Here is a 12,827-nt window from a genome sequence, read left to right as displayed (position 1 = left end):
AAGAGGGGAAGCACTCCTCCAGAGAGTCATATCCCATCCCCACCCAAGGTCACCTTCAGAAAAAGAACTGAGACGATGTTAATTTTTCAAAAGCCATTCTGTCTCATTCCCGATACGAATGTTGAATGGAAAGCCATGGAAGTGTTCTTAGGGCACAAATAGCCCATAGGACATTGGTGTTTCTTGTTCTCAATCAGAGTGAATGCTAATCTCAGAACTGGGTGTCTGCTTTAACAAGTAGGCTATATATATATATATATATATATATATATATATATATATATATATATATATATATATATATATATATATAAAAGTAGGCTATAGTGCCAAACATGTATTTCACTAGGAGAATACTTGTGACGCCTGAGTTTTATCATTTTACGCACATTCTCCCACATTACCACCACACCAGGATATTTAGACGTAGGGACTGGAGAGATAGTACAGTGGGCAGGACGTACATGGCTGACCTAGGTTCAATTCCTTGCACCCCATATGGTCCCCAAGTACTGCCACAAGTGACCCCTAATCACAGAGCCAGGAATTCGCCCTTAGCACAGCCTGGTGTGGCCTCAAAAACACCAAAATTAAAGCAACATTTTAGAGCTTCCTTTTTATTATGTAGACAGAATTGTAGCCATATCTTCAGTCTGTTTCTTCATTTCTTAGTATTTGTCAAATACTTTTATGCCCAGATTCAGGTTCCAGAACTGAGAGTAGAATGTTCCCAGTGAATCAAGACCACAGTGTCTTCAAGTGAGCAAGAGTCAGATTATATTTTTTTTTGCAGGGAGGAGGTTCTTCCGAATGCTTCTTGGAGAGTATGTGGCCAGTAGTGGCAGTGCGAAGCTGTTGGTTTTAGTGTTAGAGTCAGTGATGCTGAAGACTGCAATGTCAAAGCAGTGCTAGGGGATGAACTTGGAGCCTGGTAGAAACCAAGCACATGCGCCACCCCTTTGCATTCTCTCCCTGGGACAGTGTTGTCTTTCTGATCTCACTAATCTTGTGTGAATGGAAAGATGATATGGACCGAGAGCTCATTGGTTGATAGGGCTCAACTTCTATTTTTTGAAGGAGGCCAAGTCTTCTTAATGGAATTATGCACAATAAAATACAAGTTATGTTTCAATTTTCTAGGGCTGTAGTGCATGTGGGAGCTTCAAGCTTGACCTCTGAGTGCTGACAGGTGTTACTCACCAAACAAAATACAAGAAACTCCCTGTCTCCATGAGGTAAGAATAAGAAGTTCCTAAATTCAATGGCTTGGCTTTTTCTTTAATACTTTATTTAAATACTGTGGATTGCAAAGTAGTTCATTGTTGCAAGTCAGCCCCTGAAGAGGTTGACTGATGGAGGGATGGAGGATGAGGTCTTTCCCCTCCAGCTCGGAGCACTCGTCTGCCACCCTGTCCAGTCGATGTTTCTGAGGTGAAACGGCGGGTAAACAGCTCGCAGGCAGTCAGGCTTGTGGAAATATCAGCTTTATTCGGTGGGCAAGACTGAAGTCCAAGGTCTCAGCCTCAGTTCCAGCCAACCACCCCTCGCCTTCCACAGACACTTGTTTTTATCCCCCAGAACCAGGTACCACCCAATGGTGGGATCAGATACCACCCAATGGTGGAAGCAGAATCAGGTAACACCCTAGGGTGGGGGCAGAATGCCAGGTCACACCCTAGGGTAGGGCACAATCACCGATCAGGGTAGGGTCAGTAATATAATAATCCCAAAAATATTTACATACACAACAGTTCATAACACATTGTCTCAGGCATTCAGCTTTCCAACACCAGACCCATCAACAGTATGATCTTCCTTCCACCAGTGTCCCTTGTTCCCCATCCATTTCCCAGGATTACCCCTAAAGTGATTTTTTTAATGTATTTTATATTAAAATTAAATTAACTAATGGAATCATTGAAAAAAACTTAATTAAAAGAAAATTTGTGAATATTGCTTTTCTCACAATGGGGTCATTATTATCTGTAAGTCATTGCCTGAAGGTTCACTAAGCTGTTTGTTGCTATTTGAGTGTGTTGTTATTGTTATGTTTGAGCTTAGTTGGCTTCTGTGTTCCTACCCTATTTAACTTGATGTTCTCCTACTGGCTGTTAGTGTTGTGAAATTTGGAGGTGTTATACAAAGCCGTTCAGAGAACTCCAGGATCTGTAGAACTGGGTCAGCATAGTGGCAGCTGTGGGATGTGGGTGTGATTACTGGGTCTGTGGGGTGTGGGGAGGATACTGTCCACTCACACTCTGAAGAAATCTCAGTTTTCAGCCTGAAAATTGGTGTGCCTGGGATTTTCATCAGTTTCAAGTCTGCTGAAATTAGTGATGAAGCAATGAAGTTGGCCTATATGCATGGTGGCCTTTGTGAGTTTACCCAGTTTTAATGTTTAATTAAAAACTAATAAAATGAAAAAAAAATAGTAGTCTAACTGTTTTCTCACCACACAGAATGACAATCCTAAGGAACAAAATTATTACCCAAAACTCTGGAATGAAAGATACAAAATTGACTAAAGGGGCAAAGGAGAAAAGGAAAATGTTTCCTAGAAAAGTTAAATTACTATATTTTTTACTTTCATAGGACCCTTAAGTCTAAGTTCACTACAGGAAGAAGTGTAAGGTGAGATCCTCCTGGAATGTTTGGATGAATCTTCAAATCTGCTTAGCGCCTGTGATTATAGCTTCTTTGTAATTTACTGAACTAAAAATCATCACAACTGTCTCCCTTTTTCTCAACGTTGTCCTCGTTGTCCTTGTGATCATTGTGAGATGCCTTGTCTTTTCTATGCAAAAAAAGACAATTGGGACAGCCTTATGAACAGGTCAACGTGGGGTATGCTCTGGGTTGATCTGATTTTTTTCCCATCAACCTCAAGTAAACCGAAATACTGATAACATACTTCTCCTTAGCTACTTTACTTTGAATGATAGGTAAAAATAAAGATGTGATGGGGCTAGAGTAAAACAGGTAGGGCATTGCACAAGGCAGAAACAGGTTTGTTTCCTGACACCCATGTGATCCCTGGTCCCACTAGTACTAATCCTTATGACTTCATTGGGTCTGTCCCTCTGCCTTAGACAATCTTGGAAAGAATCCACTGATGTTTTTGTCCATTCCTGGATTACAGCTACCTTTAAAGTCTGGGTTTGTGTGAAGCCACCTATTAAAGCATCTTCAAAGGAATATCGTGTAAGAGATCCATAGGTCTAAGCCCCAAGGAGACCCTGACCTTCAGAACATGGATATTCCAGCATCACAGCATCTTCTGGTGTGTCTCTGGAGCTCCCATCTTTCATAGTATAAACATAATGACAGCATAAGCTCAGCTCGGCTCTAGTTACTACCAATATACTAAGCACTGTCCCACATGGATGAGAAAAAGCTCCAAAGTGCCTGTGCCCTGTATAGAGTCAAGGTCTCAAAGGGAAATGAGGCTAAGGAGCTTCTTAAAAATGGCTGATGCCTGGAAGTGTTCCCAGCATTCCTTGCTATACCAGAAGCTATTCTTGCCAGATCAAAGTTATCCTTGCCAGGCCAGAAGACAACCTCACTAACCAGAAATGACCCTTGTCAAGCCAGAAACGCTCACGGAAATACCCCAACTATAGAGACTTCTCTGCCATGGCTGTAATGTAGTTTCAGAAGCCAGTTCTTCCTCTGTTTGCTGCCCAAGGATTGTGGAGAACCCTTGGGGGCTACATATTCCATCTCTGAAAAGCTTAGGTGTGAGTCCTGAGGTGCTGATGATGGGTAGGGTCAGGTGGGTTCTTTTGGTTACAGATCTTTAGTCCTAGATGAGTGTTTCCATGTATGATATTCTGCTTGTGGGACTTGGTGATTAAGAACTGAAATGGTTCTTAATCAGTGGGAGTTATGCCTTTTCTGAGGTTTTCCATGAAGCTCTTCCTTGGAGAAGCCTGTGGGGGTCAGGAGTAACCATTAACTTGATGTTTGACCATTTACAGTTTAAAAGATGGAGATCCCAGTCTCTGACCATTTTATAGAAATGGAGAAAAAAGGGGGGCCAGAGCAGTGGTAGGGCATTTGCCTTGCATGCAGCTGATCCAGCATGGACCTCAGTTCGAACCCTGGAGTTCCATATAGTCCCCCAAGCTAGGAGCGACTTCTGAGCGCATAGCCAGGAGTAACCCCTGAGCATCATCAAATGTGGCCCAACCCTCCCCCCCAAAAGAAAAGAAATGTGGGGAAAAAAACATTTTTGGTTCAAGTAAGTTTTATATATTTACTCTTCCCTTTCCCATCTTAAGTGGATTTGATTATTTGGAAAACATACTGGTAAAACTCCACGTCTAAAAAAAGTTAACATAGACGATAATATCACATGTAGGCCAACTTGGAATGATGAGAAGGCTCATATTTGGGGAATTGGTTCATTTTTTTGTTTTGGGCTGCAACCAGATGTGGTCAAGAATTACTCCTGGCTCTGTGTTCAAGAATCATTGGCCAACTTGGGAAAAGAGGTGGTGCAGGAGATTGAACTCTGGTAGGTGGTACTTGGAAAACCAAAGCTTCCCAACTCTCTGTGCTGTCTCCAGCAGAGAAATCTCAGAAGTTAAATCAGAATATTAGAAAGAATCCACATCCCCCTCACAGTGTCTCAGAGTGTACAAGATCACCATCAGTATATTTAACTTTGAATATATTAAAGAGAAGCACAAAATGTGTCTCAATGTATATTGAGTATATGTATATGTACAAAATCATTGCCTCATATTAGTAAATACATTATAAAAATAATAAAATTTATGCTCGCTTCGGCAGCACATATACTAAAAAAATAATAAAATTTATCCCCCAATATAGCATTTTAATTCATTTTTGTTTGTTTTGGTAACCCATCCATTTGGAGTTCAGGACTTACTCCAGGTTCTGTGGAATGTAAGACATGCACATTTGCTGTCTCTCCAACCTTATACCATTATTTTATATTTTTATTTTTAGATTTTTTTGGTTTTGGGGACCACATCTGGCAGTGCTCAAGGGTTACTACTCCTGGCTGTCTGCTCAGAAATAGCTCCTGGCAGGCACGGGGGACCACATGGGATGCCAGGATTCAAACCAACCACCTTAGGTCCTGGATCGGCTGCTTGCAAGGCAAACACTGCTGTGCTATCTCTCCGGCCCTATACCATTATTTTTAATGTCCTAGATTTGTATAGAGAGGACAAATTTTTCTTTGAGATATACTATTTTTGTTTTTAAGCCACATCCAGTGGTACTACGGGGTTACTCTTGGCTCTCCACTTAAGGATTACTCCTGGCGGTACTTGGAAAACCATATGGGATGCTGGAGATCAAAGATGGTTGGTCACGTGCAAGACAAATGCCCTACCTCCTACATGAGGACAATATAAACTTATTTTCTCTAAGTTGATTTTTGGTCAGATTTCATTCAAGTTCTCAGTGGTCATCTGCTCAAATGCAAGTATGTTCTTCATCTTCTCAATTTCTTTCAGATTTTTCATTATCGCAGTCTTTGAGACAAAAACTAGGCATGACTTCTCACATAAATTTTTTTTTGAATTTTCCTGAGCTGTAAACTTATCCTCTGGCACAGCAGATTTCAGTGCATTAAGCAACTTCTCCGAATCATTGACTAAGCAAGCCTTTGCCCCATTTGGCTGTGTAATAACTCAGTCCAGTCTGTGGTGGTGGTTTCTCAAGAAGCCATCCTAGAGGCAAGAGATTAGTGATGTTCAAGAAGTTAGCAATGACCTTTTAGTTTGGGGGATGATCTCCCAAAAGTTACCCTAACAATGTTTTGTTTTGTTTTTTTAAGCATGGATTTTGTACAGACACCTTGCATTCCATCATCAACCTTGGCAGCACAGAGCTTGAAATTTCAGTAAATTTCTTAATGTTCCTTTGGCCTGTGAAGCCGAAGAAAGTTTTGAGCAGAAGAAGGCAGCAGACAGAGCCTGTGTCTGAGCCTATTGGTCCTCTTGGCTCTGTGCTTAGAAATTATACCCGATGGGCCAGGCGAATAACACAGCAGTAGAGCATTTGCCTTGCATGCAGCTGATCCAGAACCGAAAAGGATTCAAATATGGGCATCCCATATGGTCCCCCAAGCCTCCCATGAGTGACTTCTGAGCAAAGAGCCAGGAGTGGCCCCTAATCACCACCGGGTATGACCCAAAAAAATTAAAAATAAAATAAAGAAATTACACCTGACAGTCTTGGAGAACCATATGAGATGCTGAGAATTGAATCCAGTTCAGCCTTGTGCAAGACTAATGCCCTCCCCATTGTCCGATCACTCAGTCCTGACCTTGTCTTCAATAAAGAAAATTCAAATTACTCCATTAAGTATATGTATAGTATACCAACTGGAGAACAAAAAGGATGCAATAGTAAACACCAAAGTTTGACAAGGAGATTTTCAAATCAAGAATCTCATAAACTTCTTGGGTCTCTTGGATTGGTATTAAATTTGGTAGATCTGTGTGGTTGTCTCTTCTGTAGCAACCAGAGTAAACCTTTGCCACTTAATTCCACTCCTATAACTACCCACCTAACTGTACACGTCTACATATTACCAGTAAACTAGTTTTGGAACTTGTATCTTAGCATGACACTTTAATCCTAACAACTCCAAACTAAGTACTGCTCTCTGACCCAATGGGAGAAGTAATCATTAGTTTTTTAATAGCATGTCATGCCGTCCTACACAATATTTCTGATGAGTGATAGAAGTGATTTAATAGGGCCGAAGCAGTAGTGCAGTTACCTTTCCTTGCATGTGGCTGATCCAGGACGGACCTTGGTTAGTAAATTGAAGAACTTCAAGAAAACATGCCTTGGAGTTTTCAATTCATGTCTTTTCATAGTTATGAAGTCTATGTCTTTTAGGGTTGTTCACAAAATCTTGTGCATTCCTTAGTGATGATTTTTTAAAATTTAAACACCAATTCAAGGTTTTTTACATGTGAAGCTTACAGTTATACAATTTACAATTACCTCTCAATTGCGCAATTACCATCACCAATGTCAACAATTTTCCTCTCACTGTCCCTGATGTCCTCTTCCCTTCAACCCACCCTCCTTCCCCTGCTCTGGGGCAAGCATTTTACTTCTCTCTCTCTTCTTTTTTGACACTACAGTTTCCACAACTGTTAATGAAGGAATGCCACACATGCCCCTTTCACATAGAACCTTCTCTACTCTAACTTTACTCACAGCTGTTGTGGCAAGCTTCCTACTACTGATTGGTCCTCGTAATCCTTATCTCTATTGTCTAGGGTTAATATGCCCATATTGTCTTTTATTTTCCTTGTATCCACGGATAAGTGAGATTATTCTATGTTTATCTCTTCCTCTGACTCACTTTACTCAGCCTAATACATTTTGACATGAATATGTGTGATCTCAATGTAATGATATTTTCATTGATCTTACACTGTTTTATCACGTATTATATCTTCTGTGGTAAAATTTAGGAAACTGATGAATTCATTTTCTTCAGATAGGTTCCAGTATGCTCATATTCCTGACATAAAAGTACAAGTCACTGTTACATTCATTACATGCAGTGTTTCATGGGTAGGTGATGAGTGGTTCTTTCTAACGACTTGTCTATTTTGTTATTTAGATCATCTAAACTTTTGCTCTTATTAAGTAATTTTCTATTTCTGTAATACTTATTAGGGAAATACTTTATTATATTACTAAATTAATATTTATTGAAATATTGCTAGTTTTTGTAATACTTTTAACTTTTACATCTAACCTTTTACTCCTTTTTGATCCTTTAATCTTTTACTCCATTTTGCAGGATGAAACTTGAGAACACACAGTTGGAATATTCTTGGGATTGACAGATAATACAGCAACAGTTTCAAACCAAGGACAGATTTGGACACATCACTGCACTGATATAGGTGAGCACAGCTAACTTGCCACTGTTGTACCTGGGGGTTCAGTCATCAGCATTGTCAGCACCCCATTGACTTGTGAGCTCCACTTGTGTCTGCAAATACTTTGCAACTCTTTGTAATAAAACTATAAAATAACCTTCCTGACAACTCTGCCACATGGTGGTGAAGAGTCAAGTTCTTTGTAAGGTACATTCATGGAAGTGATTTTCAGGGAAATTGTTCTTTGAGAGTTAGTCAACCTTTGCAAAATGGCTAAGAGAAGCAAAACAATAGAAAAGATATTAGTCTGTGTAGGTAGACGGGAGTGAGGGTAAGTGAAGAATATTGGATTTCAGAGGACTGTACTGAAGCTCTGGTCATGCATCAGATCCCACCGCAGAATTTCTAGCTCAGAATATCAATATCAGGGATCTGGGAATATCCCAGGACTGGGATGATGTATTTGATAATAGGGGCGATCTTCATAATGCAGACGGTGGTAGGCGTCTTGGGCAACCTCTTACTTCTCCAACATCCTTCATCTCACCAAGGGCCAGTTAAGAGGCAGATATGTTTATTAAGCACCTGGTGGTAGCCAATTTCTTGGTGCTTTGTAAAGGAGTCCCAAATGCAATGGCATTATTTGGGTGGAAGAATTTTGTCAGTGATCTTGCATGCCAACTTATTCTTTATATGCACCAAGTGGGGAGAGGGGTCTGCATCGGTAGTGTCTGTCTCTTGAGTGTCTTCCAGGTGTTCACCATCAGCTCCAGATCGTCCAGGTGGGCCCAGTTGAGAACAAAAGTCCTCAAGCATGCAAGGGTCACTCTTTACTTATGGTGGATAGTTTCAATGCTGGCAAACATTACCTTCCCTTTCTTTATTACTGCCACATCCAGCAACTGTAGCTCAGGCAAAAAAGTCTTTGGGCATTATTCTTCTGTGCAGCACGATGCAACCAGTGACATATTATATACAGTGCTGAACACCTTCCCTGATGTGCCCTGCTGGGGCTCATGCTTTGGGCCAACAGCTCCATGGTTAACATCCTGAACCGGCACAAACAGCGGGTCCGGCACCTACACACAAACAACATCTCCCTCGGTCTTCCCCCGAGACCAGAGCCACCCAAAGCATCTTTCTCCTGGTGAGCACTTTTGTCTGCTTTTACACCCTTTCGTGCTCCTTTCAAGTGGCCCTGTCAATTATTGGTAATCCCCAGTACATTGCTGGAGAGCTTTGCTGCGGTCACGGCTGCCAGTTTCCCCATTGTCAGCCCCTTTGTGCTCATGCGACAAGAAGCTGGTGTGCTCACACTTTGCTGTGTCTGGATGAGGAATCCCAAATTTGGGGGCCCAGTGGGGAACAAGCCCATGGTGTTGAGCTGCTAGTTCAATCAATTCAAGAATGAATTCTTGAATTTTCAAGAGAATATGGAGAGCATTTCCTGAGCATTTCAATCCATGTATACTATAATCACATCTGGAAATAGTTACCTAGTTAAAAATAAGTAAATGGACTTGTTTGGATTCCACAGAGGGAATCTGATGCTGAATATCTGTAATAATGGGCACCAGAGAGAGACAACCGGGTGAGACAAAATCAGTCTCAAAGTGACTTTCAGCCTTCTATGCTCATGTTCTGCAGGAGTGACGGCTTCATGGACTATGTGATATAGGCACTTGGACAAAGGACCAGCACTGTGACCACCCATTGGGGAATGAAGAATGCCATGTCCCCTATACTAAAGTGCAGATGAGGGTGGGGATTGAGGGGCAAGTCAGAGCCAGGCAGGAGGGCCTGGGGAGTCAGTGGGAGTTTTTGTGTTCTGGGTTTTATGGTAGAATCTTACAGTACTTGTCACTTTCATTTTTTTCTCTCTGGGTGATGGAAAATCTGGCAACAAATCACCTTTCAAGGCAGAGGTCATTCACTGCACAGCAGTAGCAGGAGAGGAGCATAGGAAAAACATACTTTGGGGTGAAAATGCGCAGGCTGAAGTGGAGTCTCTACAATGAGTCCAAAGAGAACATAATGTGCGTATAACTCCCACTAAGTGAATAGTGACTGGGGTATAGAGGTAGTCCAGGGGCTAAGGAGCTTGTCTTGCTGAGTGACCTGGCTTTGTCCACACTGCCCTGGCACTTCAGTTTCCCTTGAGGCTCCTCAAGAGTGATTCCTGAGCACAGAGCCATGAACAAGCCTCGAACACAGTCAAATGTGGCCCCAAAACTGAAATTGACACAAAGACAAAGGTAGGAACCTGTAGGTTGATATGTCAATGTCCTAAAATGACTTGGCTTTGTCGCATGAAAGGAGTTTGGATGTGTTGTCTAGTCTCGATGTAATGGAATCAGATCCAGTGGAGCTCTTTGAATAGACTTTAAAGGAAGAATAGCTACAAGGGAAAGGCAAGAAGTCATCATCATATTTGTAGTTTTTGTGCTTTAGATTATTAAGGAGGAAATCTTTTCTTTTCTCAGTTGTAGAGACCAAGTCAATATAATTCTCTTTGGAATTATATTTGTTTTAAGGTAGAACTTGTTTTTATTCATTAACAAAAAAATTTTTACCAGAGGTATATAAATACCAGATGTAGAGCTCTCGCATCATCCAACAGACTTTTTAAATGCTGACAATCTTTTCATAAAAAAACCAATAGAATATGGAAAGAGTAACAATAGTAAATAAATGAGCATAGCAATATTATATAAAACAACTTTCTAATTTTAGTATATTGAAACCACTGTGATTTATAGTAAGTCATAGTTAAGTTTCAAACATACAGTAAATCAGACCAATCCCACCACCAGTGTCCACCTCCCCTCAGCCAATGTTTCCCAAGAACATCCTATACCACTCCCTTTTGCCCCAGCCTGCCCATATAACAGGCTCTTTTTAAGTTTAGATTGTTATAGTTTGAGTCTCTTGATCTTATTCTTGCCATTGGCTTGGATATTAAGATCTGTCCTTTTTTAACACTACTAATGTACCTGAGCCCACTGCACCTCTGGCTCCCATCCATATTATGTTTGTCCTCTTATACTCAGTTTCTTTCCTTTGCCTCGCTGTACTCTTGAGGCCAAGGTGGTCAAGACAAGACAACTCCCATTTAGACCATTGTTTATCCATGCAGTTATTCTAAATACCACATGTAAATGATATCATTCTGTTTTTATCCTCCTTGTGGCTTGATTCATTTAACAAAATATCTTCCATTTCCATCCATGTTACAGCAAATTGCATCATTTCTTTTTTTTTTCTTTTTTGGGGGGCCTCACCCAGCGGTGCTCAGGGGTTACTCCTTGCTATGTGCTCAGAAATAGCTCCTGGCAGGCATGGGGGGACCATATGGGACGCCGGGATTCAAACCAAACACATTGGGTCCTGGATTGGCTGCTTGCAAGGCAAACGCCGCTGTGCTATCTCTCCGGCCCCAATTGTATAATTTCTTACAGCCATGTGGTAATTCATTATAAATATGTACCACATCTGCATGATCCATCTATTTGTTGTTGGACATCTAGGTTGATTGCAAGTCTCAGCTATTGGACTGAGTGCTGTGTCTTTCTGTTTAGAAACTGATATAAAGTGTTTAGAAATCAGTGATTAAAAAAGACCGAAGAATTATTAATTTGATGTGTGTGTAATCTTATGCCACGATGTGCCCTCATATTTAGTTCATATGGGTGTAAATATTGAGTAGATATAAAATAACAAAGAAGAAAATACAAGTATACTGGCATGTATCTATGTATTTGTGTCTTTATGCATATAAAGTAATTGTTAGGTTTTTGGGTTTCTTTTTAATGGTGCCAGGGATTGACATTTGAAGAGTGAACACGCAGTCAGTAAAAAAAATACCACTAGCATCCAGTTAACTTTTAAAATGAAGGACACAGTGGTCAGAGTGTGGGTAGGGCATTTGCCTGACACATGGATTAATTAATTAATTAATTAATTAAAACCTGGGTTTATTAATCCCCTATACCCCATATGATACCCCGATACTGCCAGAAGTGATCTCAGGCATATTGCAAGGAGTAATCCCTGAGCATCTCCAGGTGTGAAAACAAAATTCAAAAGAAAAGTAAAGGGGCCGGGTGGTGGCGCTAAAGGTAAGGTGCCTGCCTTGCCTGCGCTAGCCTTGGACAGACCGCGGTTCGATCCCCCGGTGTCCCATATGGTCCCCCAAGCCAGGAGCAACTTCTGAGCACATAGCCAGGAGTAACCCCTGAGCATCGCTGGGTGTGGCCCAAAAACCAAAAAAAAAAAAAAGAAAAGTAAAAGATACGTGGATCCCTCAGGATTTGAAATGTGTATTATTAGTTTTCCTTAGAAATTTTCAACCTACGATGCTGCATACCTTTAAACTATATTGGCAGTGTGATTGGTTTAGATAATACTTTTAAAAAATTGAATAATTATATTTAGAGAAATGTGAGACTGAGCAAGATTGAGATAGAGTGATTGCAAACCGATTACCATTCTCAGGTTGAGATAAATGTGGAACAATCTTTAAGATGATTGAAAATGTTCTTGATTCACTTTCTGGAGTGCACTGTATATGTAACAATTCACATTATTAAATTTTAACTTGTGATATATATATACATATATTTATTTCTAAAGTGTCTCTTACAAGTAAACTGGTCATTGACACGGTGGTGTGAGCTGAACTGATTTCTGGTGGGGTGGACAGCACCTACCAGAGATGCTCAGGAGGGTTGAGTGCCCTCCCAGTGGCACTTTGTGACCAGGTGGGTCAGTGGTTTCGTTCCTTGCAAGGGCCTGAGGGCGTGCTGCTGTTCGGGACTGGACTGTGTTGCTAAGGATGCGTGCAATGCTTAGAGGCCTATAGGGTTGCACCTAGCAATTCTGGGCGATAACATGGAGCCAAGGATTGAACCAGGATTGGCTGCATGCCAGGTTCAAGTC

This window comes from Suncus etruscus, chromosome 14 (genome assembly GCF_024139225.1).
Source record: "Suncus etruscus isolate mSunEtr1 chromosome 14, mSunEtr1.pri.cur, whole genome shotgun sequence".
Taxonomy (NCBI): Eukaryota; Metazoa; Chordata; class Mammalia; order Eulipotyphla; family Soricidae; genus Suncus; species Suncus etruscus.
Note: the sequence above shows the minus strand (reverse complement) of the source record.